The sequence below is a fragment of the Rattus norvegicus genome, chromosome 14 (genome assembly GCF_036323735.1).
Source record: "Rattus norvegicus strain BN/NHsdMcwi chromosome 14, GRCr8, whole genome shotgun sequence".
NCBI classification, from domain to species: Eukaryota; Metazoa; Chordata; class Mammalia; order Rodentia; family Muridae; genus Rattus; species Rattus norvegicus.
In genome coordinates this window covers 62,571,626-62,581,665 of record NC_086032.1, presented here as the reverse complement: position 1 = coordinate 62,581,665, position 10,040 = coordinate 62,571,626, and the positions used below count along the sequence as shown (strand labels likewise).

Below are 10,040 nucleotides of genomic sequence, written 5' to 3'. Positions count from 1 at the left end.
TGCCTACAACCAAGGGGAGGGCAACGTATACAATGTGGATACACCAGACCCACCCCCCCAAAAAAGGTCTCATACCCGGGCAAAATGCCCAAAAGCAGTGTGAAATTCATCATCACGCTGCTCAGAAAAGCAAGCAATTTAACATGGTTTTTGTTTGTTTGTTTGTTTGTTTGTTTGTTTTTATGGGCATGCCTATGTGCAGGTTTGTGTGTGCACGAATGCATGTGGAGGCCAAAGGATTGCCTTGAGTAGCATCCTCAGGAACAGTCTGTCTCCTTTGAGACAGGGTCTCTGGTTCATCTGGAACTCACCCACAAAGCTAGACTGGATCGCCCTGAGCCTCGGTGACCACCCATCTCCAGCCCCCAAGCACTGGGGTTGCAAATGAATGTCACCACGCCCAGCTTTTCCTGTGGATGCTAGGGGGCTAACTCCAGTCCTAGTGCTTACACCTCAGGCCCTTAACCAACCCAGCCATCACTCCAGGTGCAAGAGCTTTTGATCCCTGGATTTTTCCACTTAATGCTTCCGGACCTCAGCTGACCACAGAGAATAGAAGTCTTAGGTAGTAAAAGCACAGAGAAAGGGTAGATGCTGTCAGTCGCTGGCTGTGTGGGGCTGAAGTAGAATGGGGGAGAAGAAGGAGAAGGAGCCAAAAGATGGAGTTAGCAGCTGGGGTAGAAACAAGGACAGAGCCAAAGGCTAGCCCTGTGAGTTTTCCTCATGTGCTCTGTGCTTAGAGACTGACTCTGGGCTGGACACCTACCCCTTAGGCCTCCCTTACACTAAAGGCAGATTCCCTTGCTCTTCTTTCTTGGAAAAAGAAGCGCGGCAGCTGCAAGCCTCTCACAGCCACTGGTCCATTTCATCAGCTGAAATGCTGGCTCATTGTGGCAGCAGATGGAGCTTCCGGCAGGAAGTAGTTGGGCCTTGTGGGGATAGCTAGCAACTGCAACCCTGATCCTCGATCCTCGAGCAGAGCAGGTACTGGAGCTGAAGGAGGGTCTTTGTGTCCCGGGAAGGCAGGAAGGATGACCAATGACCCTGGTGTGACCAGATCTGGGAAGTTCCCCCTGGATATGAGACTGTCAGTGCTACATCCAGGGATGACAAACCGGCCATCCTGTCCCTGAGACTGTCCCTTAGCCAAACAGCGCTGAGAACTTACCCAGTTTTTCCTGCCATAGGACCGTTTGGATTCCTTGCCTAAAGTGGAGACTGGCAACAGCCAAGCCAAACTGGGACTCTGTCTCTCCTCTTTATGCTTTGCAAACTGATTCCACATGCATGGACCTCAAACTCAAACCATCGCCTATGTTAGCAATGCTTTTGAGCATAAGAGATGGAGCGTGGATAACATAAGCAGAGAGCCTGTGTATTTTCCCAAGACGAGAAGGTCACTTCTAGACTCCGCAACATGATGCTATCAAGAGTTGTCTGCCAATTTCCTGGTCTCCCCTCATGGGAGAAGACAGCTGCTAAAGCTCTGGAGATCTAGTTTCCTCCCAGGCAGAGAGAAGAAGAAAATGGGATGCCGCTAGCACGCAGAACTATTTACATTTCGTGGGACACTTCCAGCTGCTTGGCCTTCAGACAAACCAAGTGTTTAGTCTTCTGGTCTTTAGAGAAGAGGGTCAAAAGCATGAGAAATTTCAGAACAATTTCACCCCCAGTGTCTGCCAGAGAGTGACCAAAGGATGCCTGAGTGACTAGGAATACCATAAAGCCCATGAGTCTGGACCACGGCACTGCTGGTTGCTATGGATACCAAGGCCCATCAACACCATGGGCATCAGCAGGTAGGAATCTGGTCTTGGACTGTGAGGTTTAGAGGGACCTGGGAGAAGGGAAGTCTGTACTGAGTCTCAGACCCTTTGAATCTGACCACACTGGGTTGATTCAAATGGGACTTATGTGGATTCCCGGGTTACAGATGGTAAATGGCCAGATGATCCCAGTTTCAATCCCTCTTTCCTAAGTAGATGACTTAACCTCTCCATGTCTCTTCTCCGTCTTTAAAGCCAGGGTAGCATCCATTTGCCTGATGGAAAGGAGGACTCTGAGCCAATCTGTATAATATAGGGCTCAGAACTGTGACCAAGCCCGGCTGCTTGCTGTACCCATCAGGCCCTCAGTGCCATGGGGGAGGATTGTCAGAGGGGCTCCACGGACACAGACTTCATGTTCACCCTCTTCCCTGTGTGAAAAGGCTACTGGTCTCCCCCGCCAGGGGCCCTGGCCCTTTCAGGCCACTCCATCTGAATGATGGGCTGGTGGCCTTTAGCTTGGAGGCTGTGGGACCCAATAAAGGAACTCATCTCCAGGTCTGTTCACAGAGTGTCACTGTCACCAGGCCCTTGACAAGGGGCTGCAGCTGCAAAGACAGGGGTACAAAGACAGGTGGCAGGCTCTGTGTCCCTGAGCAGGTCACTCAGCCTCCGTGTGCACAGCACCGCTGCGTCTATAAAACCATGACAGCACGCCTCTCAAGGGCATCTTATTTCCAAACTGCACGACTGTTCCCTATGGAAATCACGATCTCCGAGTCCAGGTGGCTGCACCCAGTCTTCTGGCCAGGTGTCTGACCTCCCCAGGGCTCAAGGAGAGTGCTCTGACTCTCAGGTCTGCCTCCTGTTGTGTCCTGCCCACCTCAGCCCCTCACCCCAACCCCTCTCTCCAGTCTCCCTCCAGGTTGCACAACTTGCAAAGAAGGGGCCGGTGGTTAGAGCCCGGACATTCCCCTGAGGATCAGGGTGGCAAGGCCCAGTGCCTTCCTCCAACAGCCCTGCTTCCCAGGGAGAGGCCTTTTCAGAGGCAACAACTTTGAGCATGGCGCAGCTGCTCCTGGCGTGCCAGAGCCCCGGCGCGCAGACGCGCGGCGGGTGGCAGTCATTAACCGGCTGTCAGGTTCCTCGGCTGATGCAGCTAAAAATAGCGCGCTATAGATAGCAGCCTCCCCCGCGACTGCAGCTCGCACCCCATCCCCAGATCCGTGCCGCCCGGCACCCCGAGGAGACCGCGCCACGGAGCTCAGCTATTTATAGAACCCACACCTCAGCACTTTCCACCCACCATACAACCATTTCAGCTGCTCCGATGAGAAAAGAGCAGCCTGGGCCGCCACTCACTCCGGTGTGCAATCACATCTAAGGCCAGGGAGTCCTGGTGTTATAGGAAACCTCCAGGCAGACTCAGATTAAAGATCAATGGCCACATAAACGTAAACAGTCAGTTTTCGCGGTGCTCAAGTCCTGGTAATACAGAGTGTTGTTTCGGTAAATAAACCCTGAGAGCTGTGTACCCCCCCCCCAATGTAGCTTAGCCCCTGGCGGAATTCCTGAGTACTTGAAGTAAGAGGTAGGGAGAGGAGGGGGAAGCAGGGCTGGAGATTGACACCTGGGTGGGAGAAGAGGAAGGGAGGGAAAGAAGAGGGGAGAGGAAAGAGAGGAGGAGGTACGTAAGGGGAGAGGAAAAGACTCCATAAAGAAATAGAGATGAAAAGAGATAAGAAATGGAAAGACAAAGAGGAGGATGGGCATAAGGACCGGAAAAGAAGGCGACAGGTGGTAGAGCAGTCCCGTGCACCTGCTGCTCTCCCAGAGGACCTAGGTTCGATTCCCAGCACCCACACGGTAGTTCACAACCATCCTTAATTGAAGACCCAGGAGATCTGACACCCTCTTCTGACATCCACAGACACCATATACAGGCACACATACAGATTATGCATATAAAATACATTTTAAAAAGAGAGAGAAAGGGATCGGTGGAGAGAGGTGAAGAATGGAGAGAGGTGAGGAAAGATGGAGATATAGTATGCGGAGAGAGGAAGAGAGATAGAGGGAAAAAAAGATTAAGATTATGAACACATGGGGTTGGGGATTTAGCTCAGTGGTAGAGCACTTGCCTAGCAAGCGCAAGGCCCTGGGTTCGGTCCCCAGCTCCGGAAAACAGAAAAAAAAAAAAAAAAAAAAAGATTATGAACACGTCAGACTCTTGACTTGCCTTTCTCCTAATGCCCTCACTTTACCGATTCATCAAGACAAGTATAAATCATATTCCAAATTTTGATGAGCTCAGCAGCTGGGCAGGCTCTGACATCTGTCAGGGAAGCAGGGCTGTTGGAAGAGGGCACTGGGCCTTGCCACCTTGATCCTCAGGGGAATGTCTGGACCCTGACCATGGCCCTTTCTTTGCATGCGAGCGAAACTGATTGGGGTCAGTTCCTACTCTATGACCCCCAGCTTTGGGAGTCTAGAAGAGGTGTCTTAGTCATCAAAAGGTTGGCTTCCTCATCACATCATCCTCCCCTTCTTACAGCACAGGGGTGAAGTCATAAAAGACAGGAAAGTGCCCTGCAGGCTAACCACTCTTCAACACCATGAGCCCCGAGAATGAAAGACCAACCTGGGTGTCATGGACACCACCCTGGCACATAATGGCCCAAGAAAGACCCCTGGGCGGGTCTGGGTGATGAATGGAGACACCCTCAGCCAAATCTTTGAAGTCTCAACATCCTGGGTTGAATCTGGACCCATGGACATAGGTATTTGGTCAAGGTAGGTAATGCTAGGTAATACTGTCCCGGAACATCTGGGACTCGTGTCTCAGAAGTCACCTCCTGGACCTGCCCGGGAACTCGAGCATGAATTCGTGTGCACTGAGACCCAGCCTGCATGCTTTCCTGTCTTTGCTAGCAACAACTGGCTGGCCACTAAACAGGAGGGAGGCAGGCCCTCTCATGTCATCACACCCAGAGACAGCTCCCCATCCACCAAACCCTACTGTCTCTTTCCCTAAATCTACTTTCTAACGAATTTCCCAGATGAGGACCAAACATGGCTATCCAAGGACATCATCCCAGTCAGGAAACATGAAGGATGGAGGTCCTGTGACATTTTATATAAAGTCTCCAAGGCACACCGTCTCTGAAACAAAGAAATCAATGCGAAAGGCCAGTTTGGATGTGTGCTATGCATAGGAACACAGCCCCCACAGGAGAGAACGCTTGTTTGGGGTTTGAAGGGGGGAAGAAGACGGCGCTCAGGATAGTCGAGGAAGCTGGGGACAATGACTGTCTGAGGAGCCAGGACCCAGAGCAAGATCTGAGGACACACGGAACCTTAGTACTTTGTATGTTGGCTGACTATGAGGACTTTTAATACTGATGTTTGTCACCACGTGATGGCAAGATGGCTGCCCTGCACCAGACACCATGGCTTCACTCAAAGGTAAGAAGCAAAACCAGCGTAAAAACAGAAAGTTGTGATGCTAGTGTGTGTGTGTGTGTGTGTGTGTGTGTGTGTGTGTGTGTGTGTGTGTGTGTGTTTCTTTCTGCCGACATCGTCTATTTTTTTTTTTTTTTTTTTTTGGTACTGAAGACTAAGCAAACACAACAGGCCTCACACAGGCCAGACAAATCTCCTACCTCACAGAGGCTAGACAGACAAATCTCCTACCTCACAGAGGCCAGACAAATCTCCTACCTCACAGAGGCTAGACAGACAAATCTCCTACCTCACAGAGGCTAGACAGACAAATCTCCTACCTCACAGAGGCTAGACAAATCTCCTACCTCTAAGTTGAACCCTTCCCTTAGCCCTGAAAGGTGCTATCGCTTAGATTCTGAGGGTCTGCCAATGCCTGTGGGCCTTGAACTTGGTCCTCACGTGGTGCTCTTGGGAGATGGTAGACGCTGTCCTTAAATCACAGGGGCCATCCTCTTGAGAGGAGCTGTGCGAACTTAGTCCCTTCTGCCTGGTTACAAAGTGAGCAGTGTGTTCTGATACCTGCTTCCTCCATCACTTGCTGCTTCCTCACAGGCCCCAAGGAATAGGACCAGTGACCCGGAGCCTCCAGACCCATAAGCCAGAACAAACATTTCCTCTTTATGAGTTGACTCATTTTCTTGCAGTAACAATACATCAATTAACCTGGTCTCTTCTTTATCAGCTTTCAGAACCCACACTCGGAGTGTGTGTTTGTCTCTTCCCCGTTGACTTTTCCCTAAATCTCATTGTGCCAGAATATGAGACTGATAACCCCTAGCTGCAAGAGAACCCTGTAAATAAAATATATTGCAAAGGAAGATGGGCTCTCCGAGTCAGGAGGATGTCAATCACCACCCTGCCTTCTCCAGGGCTCCTCTTACTATTTGAGGAACTCAGAACACAGGGAGAGTGAGAGGGAGGGAGGCAAAGGTTGTTGTATAGACACAGTCCTATGTCCGAGCCTTGAGTGCCTTCTCTGCCTGCCCCAGTAGAACAGCTTAGGTTAGCTTCCCCCCAGTCTTCTCAAGCATGACTTTCTGGGTCCTTTGGGCCACCCCAGGAGCATGAAACTAACTCAGCAAAGATCCCCTGCTCTGCCTGCTCTGCACGTGGGTGGTGAGGCAGCCTCACAGCCATTTTCTCCAGCCTCTTCAGCATGTTCTCCATTCCCCTGAGGGCATCTCCAGCCTCTTCACTGCTGATCTTCAGCAATTCTCAGCCCCTCCAGCTTCTCCAGTCATCTCTGGCTTCCACACTCCTGGCCAAGTGCTCTGCTCTGGACCTGCCAGACCTGCTCAGAGGATCCATCTCCCCCAAGCTCTGGGCCTCAGAACATAGGGTCTGGGCAGAAAGGAAGAGCAGGCCTTCAGAAAATGCAGTCTGACCAGGCACCTGCTTCTCCTCTTTGTTGGTTCCTGGATGTTTATTTATGTTAAGCAGTGATACAGCAATATCTTAGAAATGTTTCCTCTCTGCTAGCACCTGGATTTTTCAGCCTGAGCAAAAAGGCTGGAAAATTCCAAGCTACAAGGCTGGAAAACACCACTCAATGCTGATATTCCAACCTCCCTGTTACCCTTGCAGATCCAGGTGTGTGGAAAGAGGATGTCTGGGCCTGCAGCCTCCCATGAGCCAAGCACCAGCAGCAAAGGTCCCTGAGTCCCAAAGCACCGTGGCCTGCCTAGATGTTACTCAAGATGCCCTCTTCCCCTGCAGCCCACAGGGAACTGACAAAGGCCTCAGTATACGGTCTCTTAATCCAACTCTACTGCTTCTTTTCTCCTGCGGACCTTCAGGCCAGTGGTACCCCGCCTCCTTTAATTCACTGTATAAATGCATTTGTTGTTGCTGCTGCTGTCTGCGGTAGTGGGGATCATGCTAGGCAAGTGCTGCTGCCTCTGAACTACTCTGTGCTGCATAAAGGCCTCGAGCTTGGGATCCTTTTACCTCCGCATTCTGAGGAGCTGGAATGTTGGCCAGTGCGCCACACTTCCTTCTTCTTCTCCCTAAGCCACAGTGGTTTCCCTTGGTCCCTAATAGTCCCCAAGGTCTGACTCAGGACCAGGCCTATAGCAAGTGATCACTAATGCTCTGTAAGGTAATGGCCTCTGCTCCTCAGCCTGTGGCTCCTTGCCCATGACACACACACACACACACACACACACACACACACACGCACGCACGCACGCACGCACGCACGCACGCAGGCAGGCAGGCAGGGAGGGAGAGAGAGAGAGAGCCCTCTCGCGTCTTCCTTGAGTGCCATGCCCACCCTTTGCTTCGGAAGTACTCTGTTAATCTTTACGTTGGCGACTTCTTTACATGGATGCGATGGGAAGAGCTGCATTGAATCTTGTTCTACCCTCGTTTCCTATACTTCTTGATTTCCCAGTGGCCAGCACCTTGGTATGCACAGAGGTACTTAAAGAGCATATGTGGAGCTGGTAGTGACTGTCACTGTGTTCTGTGTGTATATGTACCATACCTGCATGACAATGGATGGTGGAGCTATACATTTCATGCTATGTATGTACATGCCCCATGTACGGGACAGGTTATACCTAACAGTTGTAAAACTGGACTTTCTTGTCCCCTGACACCTTCTGCATACTTTGCATACTAACTCCACCCGACTCCCCAGAAGTATGGGGGTCCCCAAGGCTAACCAGACAGTGAAGAAAGACCTCACTCTGATTGGAAGTCATTCTAAGACAAGGGTGCTTGGACCTTAGGGTTTGGTGAGTCTAGGAAGGTTCTCAGAGGTAGAGTGGGTTCTGGGATGAAGGTGGGAAAGAGTGTGGTCTTGGTGGGCACGCTCTTAAAGAAGATGGGTAGGGAGGTCATCAGTGGGCTGTGCCCACTGCTCCTCAACTGAATTTCCAACAGCAGCTTAAAGAAGACCCTGCTTTGCACAGGGCCCAGCCAGCCTCCACCAGAAGTGGAGGTCTAGCCGAGGCTCTCAGAGGGCAAGCCCAGGACAGTGGGCACCTATGTTGATGGCCTGGTCTGACAGTGTCCGTTGTGTGCAGGAAGTGCAGGGGACTGGGCACACCTCTAGGACACTGAGGAGGCCCAGAGGCACTCAAAGAAGCCCCGAGAGAATATCCCATTGAAGACAACTTAGCCGCACACAGGCTTCCCAGCAAGTCAAGGAGAAAGTGGCTAACTGTGGGAAGAACCAACCCACCCCCACTGGGCCAGTTCTCTATAGCCGTCAGACAAAGAATGTTCACCCTTGGCACGGTTCCTCAAGGAGCTGGAGGGGACAGATGTCCTTGCTGTCAACCTGTCATCTGCACAATAGGGCTAGTAGCCAGGTGTGGTAAAGCAAGGTACACACAAACTGGCTGGCTGGTTTGCATAAGCCCTAATCCTAGCTGCATTTCACTATGACTCCTTCAGGTGGATGTGGCCGCAAGCCAGGGTGCCTGGCTTTGGAGAGTGAAGGCATTTCCTGGTGTAGCTGCCAGGGCCTGTCCCATCCCAACAGACATTGGTTGTGGGAACCGCAGTTCAGTTCTCATGTTGGGTCTCTCAAATGTACTTTGAGAAACAAGGCCCCTAAGTGGGACCTTTCCTCTTTCCATAAATCCTCCCCTTCAAGGCGGTGGCAAGGGTATCAGTCCCAAGATGTGGTGGTGTTGACCGTTTCACTGGAGCACCTCTCATCCTTAGAAGCCCTCAAGAGTCAGCTGGGGCCAGGGAGATAGCTTAGTGGGTTAGAGTGCTTGATATGCAAACCTGAGGACCTGAGTTCAAATCCCCACATCTCATGTAACAAAATGGCTAGGATGGAGGCACATGCCTCTAGCCCCATCACTGGGGGTCAGAGACAGATTCTTGGGGCTCACTGACCTTCCAGTCTAGATGAAATGGTTAGCTTTTGGTGGGAAACCCTGTCTCAAGGGAATAAAATACAAAGAGATAAAACCGGTTACTAACATCCTTCTCTGTTTCCATGTGTGCCCCACCCCCACCCCGCCCCCTACCACCACACACATGCATGTAGTCTGCAGTACAAGTCCCACCCCAGGGTTTGCAGCTCATTAGCTGAGGGCTACCAGGAAAGGTTTTCAAGAGTTAAAGTTCTTACACACCAAACCCTGGAGGCTCAGGTCACTTGCTTAGAGGTGGTCCCACACTGGTATCCTTCCAGCACCCACAAAGATACTCATTATGTGAGCCAGGGTCAGGAGCAGTGGCACCAGGTCATGTGGGATGAAGCTCTAACTTCTTGTAAGCTGTGGGCTTGGTGATGCACACCTGTGACACCAGCATCCAGAAGACAGAGGCAGGAGGTTTGTGAGTTCAAGCCTAGCCTGAGCTACATATAAGAGAATGCCTCAAAAAAGCCAAAAACAAAACAAAACAAAATCCTTTGTAAAGTTCTTCTGGCCACTTGCCTAAAAGTCATGTGACGATGACCTCCCCACCCCAAGACTCCAGGCAGCCTGTGTTTTGAAAATGGTACCTACTGCCCCTGTCAGCACAAAAAGCTGATGTGAGGTTGTGGAGGCAGACACAGGCTGTACCAGAAGCAGAGAGCTCACCTCTGGAACAGGTCACAGCACCAGGCACAGCATCCGGCTGCTTTGGGAAACTCTCACTCATCAGCTTCTGCATTGTCAGGGCAATGTCTGTCCACAGACTCACAAATTACAAATTCCCTGCAGTGGGAGGGGACAGTGCACCCAGCTGGCCCCATGTGCAGAGTGCACAGAAAATGACAGGGGCAGCCTTGGCTAAGATACAGAACTGGACTTGTCTGGG

The 10,040-nt window shown here is 51.4% G+C and overlaps 1 long non-coding RNA gene across 1 annotated transcript; it reads left to right on the top strand.

Annotated features, from left to right (window-relative positions):
- Positions 1-874: 874 nt before the first annotated feature.
- On the top strand, positions 875-7,117 carry LOC102552822 (uncharacterized). The gene is made up of 4 exons (XR_359560.5): positions 875-1,799; positions 4,321-4,559; positions 4,826-5,231; positions 6,855-7,117. It is a non-coding gene; the product is annotated as an uncharacterized LOC102552822 (long non-coding RNA).
- The last annotated feature ends 2,923 nt before the right edge of the window (positions 7,118-10,040 follow it).